This window comes from Nicotiana sylvestris, chromosome 6, assembly GCF_000393655.2.
Source record: "Nicotiana sylvestris chromosome 6, ASM39365v2, whole genome shotgun sequence".
Taxonomy (NCBI): domain Eukaryota; kingdom Viridiplantae; phylum Streptophyta; class Magnoliopsida; order Solanales; family Solanaceae; genus Nicotiana; species Nicotiana sylvestris.
Genome location: NC_091062.1, coordinates 22,338,453 through 22,356,855, shown reverse-complemented (window position 1 = coordinate 22,356,855; position 18,403 = coordinate 22,338,453). Strand labels below are relative to the sequence as shown.

The 18,403-nt window shown below is 37.0% G+C and overlaps 1 pseudogene; it reads right to left on the bottom strand.

The window, feature by feature from the left end:
* Positions 1-1,096: 1,096 nt before the first annotated feature.
* On the bottom strand, positions 1,097-13,863 carry LOC104229109 (sugar transport protein 12-like; annotated as a pseudogene).
* Positions 13,864-18,403: the final 4,540 nt, after the last annotated feature.

Genomic DNA, 18,403 nt, shown 5'->3' with positions numbered 1-18,403 from the left:
AGACATTGTCGAAGCAAAGATTATCTAGTAAAAACTGAATCGGAGTGAAAAATATAAGACTCGACATTTGGAAATGAAAACACATCCCCCATAGAATGCTTTATAGTATTGTCATGAATTAATACCAATCTCTTTGAGAGGCGATGAAACGAGCAAGAAGAAAGAACTGATTTAGACGGCTATATTCAAGAAAAGGAACCATGACCACAATCACTTCATTGCCTGATGAGTTGGTAGCCATTGGAAAAAAAGAAGAAAGACTGGGGAGAAATGAAAATTGTACAATGAGCTTTGGCTTAACGGTGGGAAATGCCTTATCTTATATGCTCAAGTGCCAAAATGCACGTGATAAACATGATGCCATATGCAGATGTGGGAAATAAAAACAAGAGATCCTACTGGAGATATTTCTTTTTTGACTATTCAGTAGTTGAAGTTCATTGGCCTGAAAAAGTTCTGAATAAAATTAACTCCACTAAGATCATTGCATAGATGAGGCAGTTTGTGAATATTTAGTGAAAGTACATGAATGATGTTATTTGTCCATGCCTTTTAATGAAGTGAACAACATCTAATTGAGTTATTTATAATTGTTGGATGACATAATTCTCATGACAACTAGCGAAGAGCTCTAGACAAAAGTATGACAACTCGAGAAGAGCTCTAGACAAAACTTAGTCTCGGACTGCAAATTGAACATAACAAGCATATTTGTATTTACCATCAATCTGTTTATACCTAAAAGGTTCTGAGTCTAATTGACAATTCGTTTTTTTTGCACACCTTTGAGACAGACTTACAGTTTTGGGGGTCAAGAGTGTCTTTTGCTAATTAAGGTGCACTTTTGTGTCTACTTCTACTACTATAAAATACTACTCTTGCATATCATAAGAAATAATTGTTACTGAAAACAAGACTACATATTGAATAGAAAGAAAAATAGTACTACTATGGAAAATAACAAAGTCTAAAAACATCCAAAAAACTCCAAAACATTAGAAAAAGAAAAGATGGAGTATACAAAGAGAGAAAACAGTAAACTAGCTAGACGATGAACTATTTTCATCTGTGTGCCAATCATATCCTATATTTTAGACTATCTCTTTGAAGGCTTTAAGCCATTCCCTTGTGGCTTTGGTTCTGCATCATCCACAAACTTCTTCCAGTACCAATGTTCTCTGCAAACTTGAGACATCTCTTCAATTGGTATATTCTTTGTTTCGGGCACGTACAAGTAGACAAACACAATCATTATTAACACAAACGCCGCAAAGAAGATAAATAGACCAAACTTCATCCCACATAGCATCTTCAAGAATATTTGTGCAACTCCGAAAGTGAAAAACATGTTCAAGGATACAATAACACAGTATGCTGCAGATCAAACTTCCAATTGAGAAATCTCACTCGAAACCAACCATCCTAACGGACCCCATGAATATGCAAAGTTAGCAACGAATACACAGATGCAGACAACCACTAAAGCTGCAAACCAAAGTGGAAAATCTATTGCATTCCCTGTTGTTCCGAATTTTGCCCCAATAAGAGCTTCCACTGCTGTTTGGAATATACACATGAAGATGCCACCCCAGAAGAAGAGTATTCTCCTCCCAAACTTATCTGTACAAAATACTGAAATAAAAGTTGCACCCAGGTTGACACCGCTAGTGATAGCAGCTGACACAAGCGAAGCGTTACTCTTAAACCCTAATGTTTGGAAAAGCACAGGAGCATAGAACATGACCACATTAATTCCCGTAAGCTGCTGTAATGATGGAATCAGAATTGACAAAGCCAACTGCGGTCTATACTTTCGAACGAATAAAAGATTATTCCATGGTCTTTCTACTTTATTGGATGCTTCACTCGCCATAACAAGGTCATTAAATTCAGCATTCACATTATCAACTCCTCTTATCTTTTTCAACAATTGTTCTGCCTCCTCTTTCTTTCCCCTGTCTATCAACGAACTCGGACTATCAGAGAGAAACATTGAGGAAACCAGGATGACTAGTGCTGGCACGGCTGCACCTCCTAAGCTAACCCTCCAACCCCAACCGTCAGACATTTTGCTAGTTCCAAAGTTGACCAAATTCGCTATCAGAATCCCAATGGTGATAGCCATTTGAAATAACACGTTGAAAGTCCCTCTGTATTTGTAGGGAGCAACTTCTGACAAATAAATAGGGACATATTGATTAGCAAATCCGACACCAATCTGTATTGGGAAAAAATTAAGTCTGTATATTGAAGATGACGTGTCATGATACGTGGACTGGTCAAAAGGTCAAAACGTGATAAATAGCCAAAAGACACGAGCAATAACAAATGCGAGCAAAGGTTGTGGAAGAGGCACGTGCAATTACTCAGAAGATGCACAACCCGCACCTATTCAAGACATTTAAAGCACAAAGATCAAATGGAATTAAAGGAATGAACCTGGTAGTCTATGACAGACCAGATACAATATTTAATGCGCATTAAATACTAAAAATGTTAGAGAATATTTGTTTAATATCTGATTGTGTAACATATTATTAAATGTCATTTATTGCTCATAATTACCTCATTAAAACAAAGGCATTACACCTTCTCCTAGAATCAACTATAAAAGGAGAATGACTCAACATCTGTAGACACAAAATATTATTTAGATTACACTGAAATACAAAACTACTTATTACTTTATTATTCTCAGAAGTCTTCTATCATTTTCGTCTCCAAATTATCAGTAACCCGAATTTCTCTTTATTTCTAGCTTTGACCAAAGACTCAGATTTTTGGTTAAATAAATTGGTTCCGTTATCGGGAATCTGATAATCTTCTCTTTTAAGCTACATTCCATCCGTTGTTATCATCATGTCAAACAACAATAACAACAACAATAATAACAGTGAAAACACCTTGGGAAACCATGAAAATCAAATCCATCAAAATCAAAGAGATTTACAGAACATTGACGTGGTTCCCTCCCCTCAAAATTCACCACGTCAATCTCGTGAAGGCACTCCTGCTCCTGAATCCTGTGCTGATCAACAAGAGCAATCTGAACATTTTGAAGGGGCAGACGAAGCTTTACAAAAAGTAATTGATGCACAGATTAGCAAAGCTCTTCAGGCTCTAGTTAGTCGATTACCTGTTGCACCACCCACACCTACGCCTAATAATAATACATTGGAAAATCCTCATTCTGGCCTTGTTAATCCTGGAAATGGAGGAACCCCCAGTGAACCACGAGAAGGAGAATCAGGTAATTCAAATAATTCTCATTTGAGAAATTTAGTACTAACTTTGTAGAAACAGCTTAAGGAACAGAATGAGCGCATCGAGCAAATCCCTGAAGTTCCCCATGTAATCAAAGGAGTGGATGTGGATGAATACTCACAACAACCTTGGAAACCAAGTGTTGCTCCCCTTCCAATCCCAAAAAGTTCAAAATGCCTGACATCTCGAAATATGATGGCACAACATACCCACATGATCACGTAACTGCATTTACTACAGGTGTAAAAGGCAACGACTTGACCAAGCAAGAAATTGAATCAGTGTTGGTCAAGAAATTTGGATAAACACTAACCAAGGGTGCATTAACCCGGTATTCCCTTTTACCTGAAAATTCTGTAAACTCTTTTGCTGAGCTTGCAGATCCTTTTATTAAAGCACACTCAGGAGCTCAAAAGGTTAAAAAAAGAATGGAAGACATTTTCAAAATTAAACAAGGGGACTCAGAGTTGCTTAGAGATTTTGTTGATAGATTCCAACATGAGAGGATGACTTTACCTCGTGTACCGGATAACTGGGCTGCAACAGCTTTTGCAAGCAACTTAAATGACAAAAGTTCAGAAGCCACGAGAAGACTTAAAGAAAGCCTTCGAGAGTTCCCTGCAACCACGTGGAATGACATTTATAATAGGTATAGTACGAAGTTGCGAATTGAGGAAGATACCATACCTCAGTATCATCATGAAAGAAGGAGCAATTCTAAGAGATCAGAAACCGAAAAAAGATCAGGTAAAAACAGGTACGATCCATATATGGGACCTGCAGGGAAAGACTCGCGGTCAAAGAAGGATAGTCAATGATATGATCAAAAATCGAGGAACAGGGAATCTGGTTCTTCATCAAGGTTCAGAAATGACCGAAACAGACAAAAGTCACGAGATGATGACAGAAGATTAAAGGCAAGGTTCGGTGGATATAACTTTAATGTCACTACCTCCGAGCTTGTAGCTGTTTTGAGGAGCATGGGAGATAAGGTACGATGGCCAAAAGAGATGCGGTCAAATCCAAATAGACGCAATCCAGACCATTGGTGCGAATTCCACAATGATCACGGGCATAAAACTTCAGAATGTAGATTATTACAAAGTGAAGTGGATCATCTATTGAAACAAGGGTATCTCACTGAGTTATTTAGTGAGAAAGGTAAGCAAGCCTATATGAAAAATAGGCAAAAGCCACCAAAGCCCCCTTCACCCAAGAGAACCGTGAATGTTATATGTGGGGGAGAAGATATTCACGGTGTAACATATACGGCTTCCAACAAGTTTTCTAAAGTAATGATAATACACGGGAAACGGGTACAACAGGTTTTAGAAAACGAATGTATTTCTTTCGATGATGCAGCTACCGAAGGAGTAATGACCCCACATAACGATGCACTGGTAATATTTTTACTTGTACATGATACTAAGGTAAAATGAGTTTTCATTGATCCAAGAAGTTCTGTAAATATTATACTATTAAGGGTATTACGTGAAATGCAAGCTGAAGACAAAATTATACCTAAGGCGCATACCTTGTCCGGGTTCGACAATTCAAGTGTGGTAACAAAAGGAGAGGTAATTCTAACAACTTTTGTTGCAGGTGTTGTTAATGAAATTAAATTTCAGGTAGTAGATATGAAAATGGCTTACAATATGATCATGGGAAGACCTTAGATCAATGATATGGATGCTCTCCCATCAACTCTACATCAAGTTATTAAATTCCCATCACCGTGGGGAATTTGCCAAATTCGTGGGGATCAGCAGACAGCCAGGAGTATCAACACTATAATAGATACGAGCACCGTAAATAAAGAAAAATAGCAATTACAGGAAACAGTTGAAGGTATCAAGCATCAAACCTCAACTGAACAAGAAAAAACAGATTTAGACTCAAGACCTGATACAATTCAAGAACCTGAAGAGAATTAAAATATCAAAACAACAATTGAAGAGATCGAGGCTGTGATATTATTTGAGCAATAGCCTGAACGGAAGGTTTATGTTGGAGCCAATTTAAGCTCAGACATGCGAGGTATGTTGATTGAATTTTTAAAAGCTAACGTGGACTGTTTCTCTTGGTCCCATGCTGATATGACAGGGATACCACCGGATATGATGACTCACAAACTAAATGAAGACCCATCCTTCACACCAGTAAAGCAAAAGAAAAGAAAGCAAGGAGCTTTCAAAAATCAGGTGATTCAAGATGATGTCCAAAAGCTATTGAAAATTGGGTCAATCCGTGAGGTAAAGTATCCTAATTGGTTAGCAAACACAGTTGTTGTACCTAAGAAAAACGGTAAGTGGCGGTTTTGCGTGGATTATACAGATCTTAACAAAGCCTGCCCAAAAGATTCTTTCCCTTTACCGCATATAGATAAGTTAATTGATGCAACTGCGGGATATGAACTTTTGAGTTTTTTAGATGCATATTCGGGGTACAACTAAATTAAAATGGACCCCAGTGATGAAGAAAAAACTTCTTTCATCACAGACAGGGGGACTTACTGTTATAAAGTAATGCCCTTTGGTCTCAAAAATGCTGGAGCAACCTATCAAAGGTTGGTCACCAAAATATTCCAAGAACATTTAGGAAAAACCATGGAGGTATATATAGACGATATGCTCATCAAACCCCAGCATTCTCATGATCATGTTTCTCATTTATCTGTTATATTTGAAATTTTAGGAAAATTTAATATGAAACTCAATCCAGAAAAATGTGCATTTGGGATTGCCTCAGGCAAATTTTTGGGTTTTCTCGTTTCTAACCATGGTATTGAGGTAAATCCTTCTCAGATCAAAGCAATAGAGGAGATCTCTAATATCCTTACGAGTAAAAAAGAAGTCCAAAGGCTAACGGGAAGAATTGCAGCCTTGGGGAGGTTTATTCCCAAATCTTCAGAAAAATGTTTTAAATTTTTCTCCGCACTCAAAAAGCAAGATCATTTTGAATGGAACGAAGATTGCCAACAAGCCCTTTGAAATTTAAAAGCTTACTTGTCAAATCCACCACTATTGGCAAAACCAAAGGAAGGAGAAAAGCTACTCATCTATTTGGCCGTATCAGAAGTTGCTGTAAGTGCTGTTTTAGTCCGTGAGAACCAAGGTAAACAATCTCCTATCTATTATGTAAGCAAGTCTTTACTAGATGCTGAAACACGATATCCAAAACTAGAAAAATTAACATTAGCTTTGATCGTGACATCTAGAAAATTAAGACCTTATTTTCAATGTCATCTCATTGTTGTAGTTACTGCTTTTCCATTACGAAACATTTTGCATAAACATGAATTGTCAGGGAGGTTAGCAAAATGGGTTATAGAATTAAGTGAATACGAAATCATTTATCAACATAGGACTGCTATAAAATCTCAAGTATTAGCCGATTTCGTAGCTGATTATAGCCAGGGGATGCATTTAGTAGCAGAAAAAGAACTACAATTTTTTAATGGTGCAAACCCGGGGACTTGGATTTTATTCACTGATTGTTCGTCTAATGTTAAAAGGAGCAGGCCTAGGGATAGTTCTCATACCACCTACGGGTCAGACTATTAGATAGGCTATAAAATATCATTTTATAATTAACAATGAAGCAGAATATGAGGCTGTAGTTGCAGGTCTAGAATTGGCACGATAACTTGTCATAACACAGATTATAATCAAGAGTGATTCTCAACTCGTGGTCAATTAAATGTCGGGGACTTATACAGCCATGGATACACGAATGCAAGAATATCTCAAAAAGGTATGGGAACTAATAAAGCAATTCCAAACTTGGAAGGTAATGCAGATCCCAAGAGATGAGAATGTGGAGGCAGATGCTTTAGCTAATCTCGCATCTACAACAGACGTAGCAAACAACGCAAATGCTTCAGTCATACATATATTTCATTCCGTTCTCGAACCTGATAAGAACGAGATAAATTTTAATCATTTAACATGGGATTGGAGAAACGAAATTATTGCTTTTTTACAGCGCGGAACCGTGCCTGATGACAAAAGAAAAGCTTATGCACTTTGCAAAAAAGCTGCTCGTTATTGTTTACATCAAGGAAATCTTTATCGAAAGATATTTGGTGGACCATTAGCAAGGTGTCTCGGACCTTCCCAAACAGAATATGTGATGAGGGAAGTACATGAAGGATATTGTGGAAATCACGTAGGAGGAAGGTCGCTGGTAAAAACACTAATTCGAGCAGGGTATTATTAGCCTAAAATGGAAGAAGAAGCAAACAGTTTCGTGTCCAAGTGTGATAAATGTCAAAGATACGGCAATAATATGCATAGACCAGCTGAGTTACTGCACCCTGTTATAGCCCCATGACCCTTTATGAAATGGGGAATGGATATCGTAGGTCCATTGCCACAAGAAAAAGGTCAGGTGAAATTTCTACTTGTACTTACAGATTATTTCCACTAAATGGGTAGAAGCAGGAGCATTTAAACAGGTACAAGAGAAGGAAGTTAAATACTTTATTTGGAGAAATATAATATGCCGTTTTGTTGTACTAAAGGAAATCGTGTGTGACAATGGTCCGCAATTCATAGGAGCTCAAATCACAGAATTTTTTCAAAGTTGGCAAATTAAGAGGATAACATCTACACCATACCATCCAGTGGGTAATGGACAAGCGGAATCCAGAAACAAGGTCATTATCAACAACTTGAAGAAAAGGTTATAGGATTCAAAAGGTAATTGGCCTGAGGTATTACCTGGAGTATTATGGGCTTATCGTACAACGACAAAAACAAGCACGGGAGAAACACCATTTTCAATGGTTGATGGTGCGGAGGCCTTATTTCCAATTGAAATAGGAGAACCAAGCACACGGTACGTTCAAGCAACGGAGGAATCAAATGATGAAGAGATGCGGGTGAACCTTGATTTGCTCGAAGGTAGAAGAGAAGCTGCATTAATAAGGATGACAACACAAAAGCAAGTAATTGAACCGTATTATAACAGGAAAGCATGCCTCAGATTCTTTAAAATTGGGGACTTCGTGCTTAAAAAGGTGTTCCAATCTACAAAAACTGCTAATTCGGGAAAGCTAAGTCCAACATGGGAAGGACCCTATAGAGTTCGTGACATTGCGGAAAAATGAGCATACGAGTTGGAGACAATGTATGGCAAGGTTCTACTCTCACATTGGAATGCTGTCCATCTAAAGAGATACTATTTCTGAGAAAGTACCTACGATCAGGTATCGCTATATTAGAATTTTTCTTTGAATTGTTAAAATTTTACTAATGATTTTAGATGCTAGGCAAAAACCCTAACTAGTGCCAAATGATGAGTCACGACCTGCACAACAAAATAGAATATTCTAAAATTCCTAGCCCAGGGTTACAAATTAATCTGATGGAAATATACACGGGTTAGGCAGTCTTCATCTTTAATCGCACCTCCGAGTCCCGTATGTTTTTCTGTTTTCAGGAAAAAGGACCAAATTGTGAGAAACAAACAAGTGCTCGAGGCTTCATACTTCAGCACTCAAACACTTAGGGGACTGCATATTGTACACAAATACGTGCGGTAAGACGGAGACATAAATCGAAACAAGTGTCGAGCAGAAGTTACGAAACCTCAGCATTCATCATTGTGTTCTTTCCTATCAAAACAAAGGAAGATGCAAAACATTCATCATAGTGTTCTTTCCCATGAGAACAACGGAGTCACCTCTCAAACCCTTCTTAATACATTAAGATAGGGTCATGACTATGTATTGAAACAGGTTATAAGGAAAAACCTTGTTGAATAATATTTATTTTGTAAAATTCTGTTACAAGAAAAACAGTTACGAGAAAGTTATAGATGTATCTAAATACATGTAATATTCAAAAGCTTGTCCAAGTTCATGAATAAAAACTTGTCAAAGTTATTTCAAACAAAACACGTGTGTTCCTATTTCTTTCATCGTATTATAATACCATTATAAAGTTGAGACGTCTTATTCATTAAGTGTCGGTATATAAAAGGGCACTCTTTTATAAACCTCATATTAATAAGTCATGAGAAGAATCATAAAGCATTTTTAAAGGATAAAAATGCTAAACTATTCTATAAGTCCTAATAAATCAGGAAAAGGCAAGAATAGAACACATTGAAGTACTAACAAACTTCTTGATATAATTAAAAAGACTAAGTAGAAACTTAGTCAACAAAAAGTTCATACAAGTTCTCCATTATGATAATTGGGGACATTCACCAAAAAATCCCTTAAAAACTAACTAAGGGATAAAACCATCATCCAACAAAAAAAAGTAAAAACAAAGCCTGGAAATTTAACTGGTCACTGAAGGGGTTGGCACATCAGAAGTTGCAATATTAATTTCACTTTCAGAAACAGCCACAGGCACGGTGGCAACTTCTGAAGAAACAACAACAAGAGCGGTTTCAGCTGGGCTTGAAGTGTTAGGTTCAACGAAGGGAGCAAGAGTCACGGAAGTTTCAGCTTCCATAGACTGAGTCATAGAAATTTCACCCTCGGGAGTTGGAATTGCAACATCTTCAACTTCAACTGCCACAACAACAGTTTCGTCATTTACAGGTTCCTTAGCCACGGGAGCTTCAATTGCCGGAGAAGGAAAGTCAAGTGGTTGTTGGGTTATTACAATGGTTTCTAAAACTTTGGCCAACTCTGAGTTTAAGTCAAAGTTTTCTTGACTGGCCTCCATTAAAGCATCACGACGAGAGTTTAAGAAAGCCCAACTCACTTCTAAATCAAACTTCTCCTCAAGAAGTTCATACTCCCTTTCCCACATAGCAAGATCATTCTTTAACACTTGATGTTCAGCTAAATGAGAATCAAGGGAAGCTTCAAGGGAGGCATGGGAACTCTCTAAGGCACGTACTTTGTCAGAGGAGATCCTTAAATCAGCTTGAACTTGAGTCAAGTTCTGCACTAATTCTCCTGCATATTCTTCTTTCTTGTCCAAGAGTGCCTTAAGTTCTCTGATTTCTTCACTTGACTTTGATAACTGTTCTGAAAAGCAACATTCAAGGCGCTCCTTGTCTTTTTCAAATTGACTTGAAGAAGCTTTGACAACTGCTAACTCAGAAGTCAGACCTCGCTTTTGCTGCTCCAGGAGATTTCTTCTCTCTAGCAATTCTTCTATAGTTCCCTGAGCATTCTCAAACTGCTATTTCCAATTAGCTGCTTCTAGCTGGGCTCCCTTGGCTATTTCCTCAGCCTCATGGATAGACTTTTCAGACTCACGGGCTTTCTTTTCCAGAAGGGAAATTCTTCCCATCAATTCTATACCAATGAGGTTAGCCTACAGTGACAACTCATAGAAATAAGAATTTGTAAATAAAAAAAACTTGTTAGTAAGTAAAGGAAAAATACCTTCAAAGTAGAATGAATTATATCATTTATTAGAGTTAAGCAACTGTCACTACTCATCTTCTTCTTCTCAATATCTCCAATCAAAGGCCTAAGTCAGGCATCTGCTCCACCAGACTTCCTTAAAAGACTGTTATTAGCAGGAACTTCAAGTGTAACGCTCTTCATAGCCAAGCTTTTGCTACTGGAACCCTCTTCTGCATGTTGAACAGAGGAAGGGGGAACTATAGAAGGAGGAGCGGTAGAATAAGTGAAAATAACAGGAGTCACAGGACTCAAAGCAGGTAAGGGAGTAGAAATAGGTAAGGGAGCAGGAACAGATAGAATGGGCAAGGAAGCACTTGAAACCAACGGAGGAATAGGAGGAATGGGAACAGAGGAAGAAAGAGGAACTTCATCTAAAACTGGACCTAGTTCTCCACTTTCAAAGCCACCAACGAAGAGACGTTGAATAGATTCATTGGTGTCCCTCGGAGTGGTTTCATCATCAAAAGGAATGTGAATAGTGAATAGGTTCAGTAAAAGAGGCACGGATAGGGGTAACTTCAGCTTCATCCTCGGAAACGATGCGTCTCCTGGATCTTGGTCTAGTTATCAAAGAGGTGTTTTCATCTTCATCATCCTCAGGATCCTCTTCTACAACTTTCCTCTTTGACAGCGTAGCTTGAGTTCTCTCCAAAGAGAGTGAAGTACCAGAAGAGGCTCAAAAGGCAATAGCTACTTCAGTTGTCATTCCTCGAATAGCAAATCCTGATAAAAAGAAGGATATAAAAAAAGGTTAGAAATAAGAAAGGACTTAACATACGAAAAAGAATAAAGAGATGCATACCGTGAGTTTTCATTTTCCAACCATGTAAACCGGAAATGGATTTCCAAGTTCTCGCCTCCATAGGCACGGCTTTCAAGATTGAATCTACCCAACCACGGAAATTAGGAACGGGTTCCACATCTTCCATAGTTTCTATAGAAAAGCAAAAAATTAGAAAAGAAGTTGAAATTCTTAAAGATAGGAACGGTAAGTAAAAAAAACTTACGTGCAAAGTTCCACTTCTCAGGGAAGGGGATATATGTTTCACCCACCAAATCAACTGTGCGTACCGCAACATAACGAGTGTACCACTCACGATCCTTGTCATCTTCAGGGCTTACCAAGACCCTTTTACTTCTTGCAGTTAAAGTGAGAACTCCATTGCGGAATAGCATGGGGTGGTAAAGATGAATAAGGTGGGAAAGGAAAAGTCAACATTAGCTTTGACAGATAAATACCTCAAACAAGCAACTGCTCTCCATACAAGGGTGCCAATTTGTCCCAAACAAATTTTGAAAAAGCAACAGAAATCAAGTATAACTGGGTCAATAGAAGGAATAAATCCCAAAGTGAAGGGGTAAGTATAAACAAAAGAAAATCCAATCCTAAAAGAAGATATTCTCTGGTTTGGATTAGGGATCACTATACGAAGATCACTTCTCCAGTTGCAATCTTTTCGAACAATAGAAACCAAAGGTTCAGTGATTAGAGAAGGAAAAGTGTCAGCTTTCTCTAAATTAACAACTTGTTCACAAAGAGATTTTCTATCATTCTCAAAGGATAAGTCATTGGGTACTATTTCCACAACTAAAGGCTCTTGAAGAGGCTCAGAAAGTTCTTTACCTTTAGAAGAGGATTTCTTAGTGATAGAACCTCTAGAAATAGTGCCAGAACTAAAAGAAGGAGTGATGGAACCAGAGAAACCACCACGAACGGATCCTAGGCTACGAAGCCTGCCACCTCTACCCCTTCTATGTCTTACACGGGCGTTAGGGAAGCTATCAAGAATTGGGATTCTCTTAGGGTTAGGATTCGGAGATGCCATTGCAGAGAAAGGATGAACTAAAGGAGAAAGGAACAAAAGTAAAGAGTAAAGTATCTGTTAAGGGTTTATGAAGAAGAAGACAAAGGAAAAAAGGTTAAATATGTATATAATAGCAACCGTCAAACAAAGAAGCGTAATGATAGAAAGCCTATAATAAAGACAACTATCACTTCGTAAATAGAGGGGATGAAGAAGCCTTGGAAAAGGCTGCAGAATTACAGAGCCAATCAGAAGGTAACACGTGTGCAAAGCATTAAATAGAAAAAGACAACTGAAGCGTTAGTATTGTCATAACACTGATTATGGAAAAAATTCATTTTTTGTGAAGATCTACTTCCCAAATATTTAATTGATAAATAAATGGAAAGTGGAGGGATTATCTGTATTGGGAAAAAACTGAGTCTATAAATTGAAGATGACGTGTCATGACACATGGACTGGTCAAAAGGTCAAAATGCAATAAATAGCCAAGAGACACGAGCAATAACAGATGTGAGCAAGGGTTGTGGAAGAGGCACGTGCAATTACTCAGAAGATGCAGAGCCCGCCCCTATTCAAGACATTTAAAGCACAAAGATCAAAGGGAATTAAAGGAATGAACCTGGTAGTCTATGAGAGACCAGATACAATATTTAATGCGCATTAAATACTAAAAACGTTAGAGAATATTTGTTTAATATCTGATTGTGTAACATATTATTAAATGTCATTTATTGCTCATAATTGTCTCATTAAAACAAAGGCATTACATCTTCTCCTAGAATCAACTATAAAAGGAGAAGGACTCAACATCTGTAGACACGAAATATTATTGAGATTACACTGAAATACAAAACTACTTATTACTTTATTATTCTTAGAAGTCTTCTATCATTTTCGTCTCCAAATTATCAGTAACCCGAATTTCTCTTTATTTCTAGCTTTGACCAAAGACTCAGATTTTTGGTTAAACACAATCCCCAAAAGAATACGACCCAGGATGAGCATGCTAATATGGATAGCATCAGCCTTGAGGACGGGGCCTATAAAGAAAGAGACCTCCAAGGGCCATAGTAACTTTTCTGCCACGTTTTTTACTAACATGAGAAGCAACAATGGACGCAAACAGGGCAGCCACGTAAAGAGAAGACGTGAAAAGGGTCAACAACTGGCTGTCGAACTTACAGTACTGGTTGGTCGAGGTGTTCAAAGCCTCTTTTTGGTAAACAGATATGAAGAAGCGTTTGAGAAAAGGATCATGGAAGTAACTCCACCTGAAATTCCAATGTCGTAGCCAAAGATCAACCCTCCCATTGCTGCCATGATACAAGTCATGGCTACGTACACTGTTAGCTTCCCTGGGTACTCATCTAGATTGTCTCCGCCACCGCCGGGGATAAAGTTTCCACCAGCCATGAAGATATTGATCAAAGAAAATACTATGCAGAACAAAGAAAGGAAGATTATATAAAGTGTTTGAGATGGTGTCCTTAGGCGTGGAAAGAGAAGGGTATATATAGATGTCAAAAACCGAGATCGAATAGGTTTATAACTTGCAAAACTAGTCGGATTAGGATATCCTTTTATTCTTCTTTTGTCTTTTTTTGTACTTAGTATGTTTATGACTTATATAATTACCCGCATATATAAAATTTCCTAAGTTGAGTAGGATACGGAGTATTTCGTTTCATGTCTTAATTCTGTATAGAATATCCGTGATCCTATATAATCAGGAAAATTTATGGGAAATTCAATGTAAAAAGATATACGGGCAATTTCAAATAAAATGAATCGAAAAATTGTAAACCTATCATCGTATCATCATCAATTCATCTGTATTTATACCTATATCTATATTATATTAGTTTTAGGCTAGGCGTTACGCGTGTAACTATATCAATGAGTATATAGCTTTAAAGAATTAGATAAATATTATCCATCTGATTCAATTTATATTACGTAGTTTGACTGGATATAACATTTAAGAAAGTAGAAAATGAAGACTTTCGAATTTTGTGATCATAAACATACCATAACATCTGAGTGACTATAAAAGTTTAACATTAAATATAAAATAAAATATTTATGTTGAGTCATTTCTAAATTTTAAAAAGTATTATTGGTTTCTTAAACGTACTAAAAAAATAGCATTATGATTTTTGAAACGAATGGAGTATCAAATAATGTATTTGAGCTCAGTAAATAAAGAAATTTTGTACCACAAAAGTTACGAGATGCCTAGTTGTGATTTCTGGGAACTTTTGTGGGAATATCCATGCAAATTGTTGTTATTATTATAATATAATACTAAACAAACATGTACCACAAAAATATATTTATCAAGGACTCTTCAAAAAGTTGTTAGATAACACAAATTGAAAGTCAATACGGTCCTTTAGAAATTCGGAAATGAAAATGTTGCCCTTTGGTGCATAAAAAATTGATTAGTGACAATATACAATGATCAAAATTGAGTTACTAATATGTTACAACAAATAACTTAATTCATAAACAATATAGAGAACCGTCATTTGTTGGAAAAAAATTAAAAAGTATAAAAAAAAATTAATAGCAACACATTTAGAATATATTTTGTCTTCTTCTATTTCATTCTTATTGATTCAACTTTGCATTTTACTGATTTGATTCGTAATACTAACTATATCTGAGTTCAGTATATTTTCTGATTTCTTTCATCTTCAATATTCTTCACACGGAAACAAATTTATGTATCACAAAGGTTCAGTTAATTAAAAAATAACTTTGTTCGTGTGAAGAATTTGAAAAATAATAAATTTATTTCCTCTTAGACACTTGACCCTTTTTAAAACTTGAATTGCAAATTGATCTTCAAGTTTTAATTATTTTAGGATTGACCTTCTTGCTTAATTAGTTCTTAAATGGGATTTGGGTTAATTATAAAGTAAAAGGAAAAGTTTAGACTTTATCCTAATGTTTTAGTTATTACACTTTTGTCCCAATCTATATAAATATAATATTTCCAAATTATTTTTAACAAAAAAGAAAAAAGAAAAATCCAAAACCCCCATTAAGGGGTTTGTTAAGGACCATGTGTTTATCCTCGACCACAATAAGAGTGGAGGACAAAACCTAAAGCTGACACCGACCGTTAAGGATGGCTATTGATTTAGGTTGAATGTTAAGGGTTAGGGTTCGGGGTTAATAGACCATTAAAAGGGTTTATCGACGATTAGTGGTTTATAGAAGACAACACATATTGTTAATTAATTAAAATATATTCAAGTGGCATATCCCTAACCAAATCTATTTTTTGACCCCTATAAAATTACAATTTGACCAGCTATCTAAAAACCAAAATTACTCACATTTCAAGTTCAATTTTTACTTCTGAAAAAGCATTGGTCAAATAGTTGAAGAAGATGATCCAAGGATCGAGTGTGTCATTTGGGTCGAGAAAGAACTCTCACTGCAACAATTCTCAAAATGTTTGAAGCCTAAGGTAAGATAAATTTAATAATTCATCCTTTTTTAATTTTAAGGCTTCAAGTTTATTGATAATTTTTTTTTCAATTTCATTGGATAAGGTAAAAGATGTCAATTTTGGAAATGAGACGATGATCTGCTAGATCCAAGGATTGCTGGCCATATTAGTAGTTTGAAGTATGTAAATGATGCTCTTAAGCATGAAAAAAAAATCCTGCAAATGAAGGTGGTTGAACTAGAAAATATTTTAGCAATGGATGTTCAGGTAGAAGATGATGATGATGGAAGAATTGAATTGGAAGTAGGGCAGATTCATGTAGATGATTATGTTGGGGGGGTGGTTAAGACAAAGGAAATGAGACTGAATAAATGGATTATACTTTTGCGCATCATCGTCGAATTTGTGGCAACTTGGATGATGAAAAGCAATATCAGTTTGTAGTTGGTAGGAATAGTTTAATTATTCTAAGTTTCCTTTGTTGGAAGTGTTCTAGATCATGTAATGTTCTGCCGATGTAATGTGATATTTGATGAAGTTATTAAACGCGACTTTGAGTCATTACTCAACCAAATAACTAGTTTATTAATGGACCAAGTGTTTATTACGCAATCAAATAGCTAGTTTATTACTAGACGCATTGTCTATTATGCAGCCTCTAGCTTATTGTAATACAAAAAGGAAGTGCATCAAAACAAAAAATAATAGCAACAATGGTTAATCGACAAAAAGGTAGTTTCATCTTATAAAGGTAGATGCAAATATCATAAATTATAACTAATTCACCGAACAAAAAATTTATCCCATGACCTGTTCAATGATACTAATAAAACTAGGAAGGGTCCTGTAACAACCCGGCCAGTCATTTCATGAGTTACCGCTCCGTTTCTCCCATTTTTGCTTCTTGTTGTCTTGTTCAGTTGTATTATGTGTTATCAAGTTGGTTGGTTCGGATTCGAAGAGGTTTTGAAAAGAAATGAGATACTTAGTCTTTTTTAAGTGTGCATCCGGTATTTTAGGTGCTTTGGAGGATTGGGGAGGTGGCTTATGAGCTTACTTTGCCACCCAACTTATTGAGTGTGCATTCGATATTTTATTTTTCCATGCTCCAAAAGTATATTGGTGATCCGTCTCATATTTTGTATTTCAGCAAGGTTCAGTTAGATGATGATTTGACTTATGACGTGGAGCCAGTGGCTATTTGGGAGCGTCAGGTTGGAAAGTTGAGTCAAAGGACATAGCTTTAGTGAAGGTGCAGTGGAGAGGTCGGCCCGTGGAGGAGGATACTTGGGAGACTGAGGAGGAGATGCGGAGAAGATACCTTCACCTATTTGAGGCTTCAGGTATGTTTTTTAACCCATTCGAGGATGAACGTCTGTTTAAGAGGGGTAAGATGTAATGACCAGGTCGATTATTTCATGAGTTACCGCTCTGTTTCCCCCATTTCTGCTTCTTATTGTCTTGTTCAGGTGTATTATGTATTATCGGGTTGGTTGGTTCGGATTCAGAGAGGTTTTGGAAATAAATGAGATACTTAGTCTCTTTTAAGTAAGCTTAGGTTGGAAAAGTCAACCAGATGTTGACTTATGTGAAAAGGGGCTCGGATATAAATTCCGATGGTTCGGATAGCTTCGGAAGGTAATTTCGGACTTAGGAGTGTGATCAGAATATGTTTTGGAGGTCCGGAGGAGATTTAGTCATGAATTGGCAAAATTGGAATTTTGGCATTTTCTGGTTACAACAACAACAAACCCACTTTGATCCCAACATGTGGGGTCTGGGGAGGGTAGTATGTACGCAGACCTTACCCCTACCTAATGCAGGTAGAGAGGTTGTTTTCAACAGACCCTCGGCTCAGGAAGGGCAATAAGAAAAAAAGGGAAGTAAGGAAGGAAAACAGTATCCAATAATAGCAATACAAAATACAATACCTGAGGCGAACAAAACTATATACTGTAATAAAAATCAAAGAAGGTCCGTTTGCTTTTGGCGTTTTTCGGTTGATAGGGGAGATTTTGATAGGGGTTGAAATAGAATTCCAGAAGTTGGAGTAGGTCCGTTGTGTCATTTGTAACGTATGTGCCAAATTTCAGGTCATTCGGACGAGGTTTGATAAACTTTTTGATCGAAAGCGGAATTTGGAAGTTTTTGGAATTCTTAGGCTTGAATCCGATGGTATTTTGGTGTTTTAGTGTTGTTTTGAGTGATTCGAAGGCTCGACTAAGTTTGAATGATGTTATGGGATGTGTTGGCATGTTTTCTTGAGGTCCCGAGGGCCTCGGGTGAGTTTCGGTTGGTTAAACGGATCAAAATCATGTTTGAAAAGTTGCAAAACAATCTGTTGTTGGTGATGCAGACATTTGGCCTTCGCGTTCGCGAGTAGGATCTCGCGTTCGCAAAGGGATGTGGTGTGAGGCAGGAAGTTTGGCCTTCGCGTTCGCGATATGGGTCCCGTTTTTGCAAAGGGTTAGGTTCAATGCTCACTGCAAACGC